Genomic DNA, 1,506 nt, shown 5'->3' with positions numbered 1-1,506 from the left:
CTGTTTAAAAGAATAGCGTGGTCTACTGTATCAAAGGCTGCGCTTAGATCCAGTAGCACCAGGACTGAGAGCTTTTGGGCGTCCCAGTTACATCTAAGATCATTTAAAACCTTTAGGAGAGCAGTCTCTGTGCTGTGGTTCACCCTAAATCCAGACTGGAATATCTCCAGGATCTGTCAACTAAGGCAGTTGTTTGATTAATTCAATAGACATTTGTCTATTTAACATGAACATATTGAGTTTAGGTTTTTAAATCATTATCAGTTGTTGGTTTAACATAAAATAACAAAAAGTTTAATGAACTAGATTTGCATTCTTCAGTTCAATTAAATGTAATTATTTTAAATCAGCAACTCTAAAACCGATGCCTAGTGCGCATGCTCAAACTTCCCACACTGAAAAAAAAGTTCTTTCAATTTACTTGATTTTATTGTGTACATCGGCCCCACATAATATGAATAAGTATGACTAACTTAATTTTCCACTTTCCCTCAAGTAATTAATGCTTGTCAAATCAAAGTATTTTATTTACATTAGATTACTTAAAAAAATCATGTTTGATGTACTAATATTAATCGGTTATCTTAACATCAATGTATTGCATAATGTCAATTTATTTTAATGTTTAACACCAACTTATTTTTATTTGCCAGTGGTACGCAATGATATTATGTAATGTAAACACATTGCAATTATGTTCCTGCAACACAACTTATGGCTTTAAATCCTACTTAATTCTTTCAATTGAAATATTAACTGATCATTATTGACAAAAAAAAAGGCAAAGACTGTGAGTGCTACTGAACAATTCACCTTTATTAAACTGTAACAGCAGTGAAAGCAGCAATTCTGCCATGAACAAATCCAAAATCACATCCATATAAACTTGTTAACACATTTTTAAATATAGCCTGCAGAAATAACTAAAAGAAAAAGTTAGTTTGAGAATATATTTGCAAATATTTCACAAAAAACTGACCTCAGCAGCAAATAAAAGAAAGTGCTTATAGATGATCCTGTCATCGCTTAAATATAACATTTGTATTAATTACACAATTGAAAATGTAAACTAAATTAAGACTACCTGAAAAAAAGCAACAAGCTTTTATGAGTAAACAGATTTACAAAATATAACTTGTGTATTATTTGACAACAGTTTCAGCTTCTGTACAAGTATTTATCTGTACAAGATTTCAACTAAGTTGAGCCTTAAATGACATTGTTACATAACTAATACCAAACACCTACATGAATTTTAATCTTCATTTTAAACATGTAAGCAGGACATTAAGGTTGACTTAGAATATATTTCTAAAAATCGTCAGTAAAAATTTCTTAGAACATGATACCAAAAGGAAGAATCATCCTGCATTGCAGTCACATGAGGGGAAAGCAATAAAAACATAAGCAGTATAACATTACTGAACACAAAATGAAAAACTGCAAAGAATTGCAGAAGTGCAGTCTTTGACTTCTCAATGAAACAGATGGTTTTTGAAAGCAAGA

This window comes from Pundamilia nyererei, unplaced genomic scaffold, assembly GCF_000239375.1.
Source record: "Pundamilia nyererei isolate P.nyererei 1_Seehausen unplaced genomic scaffold, PunNye1.0 scaffold00737, whole genome shotgun sequence".
Taxonomy (NCBI): domain Eukaryota; kingdom Metazoa; phylum Chordata; class Actinopteri; order Cichliformes; family Cichlidae; genus Pundamilia; species Pundamilia nyererei.
Note: the sequence above shows the minus strand (reverse complement) of the source record.